This window comes from Poecilia reticulata, linkage group LG14 (assembly GCF_000633615.1).
Source record: "Poecilia reticulata strain Guanapo linkage group LG14, Guppy_female_1.0+MT, whole genome shotgun sequence".
In the NCBI taxonomy this organism is placed as follows: Eukaryota; Metazoa; Chordata; class Actinopteri; order Cyprinodontiformes; family Poeciliidae; genus Poecilia; species Poecilia reticulata.
In genome coordinates, this window is record NC_024344.1 from 2022728 (window position 1) to 2023001 (window position 274).

The following is a 274-nucleotide window of genomic DNA, read 5'->3' on the forward strand; positions in this document are numbered from 1 at the left end:
TATATATATATATATAGTTTCCTCTGTAAACTAATGTGAAGTAGCAGGAGAAAAATCTGAAAAGAGCTGCATTCAAACAAACTATTCCTGATCTAGTAGTTTGTAGAAATGTTTCACTGCAGTGTTATGTCCCTATACTCACTTTGCACACTTACTGACTGTATGCTCACTGACACCTCCACCCAAGACTCAAAGCCTTTTGGCCTCTAACAGGTTTTCTTCCACCCTGGAAAAGAAAAACACCCTTAAAGCACAATGCTGCCACTGCCATGTT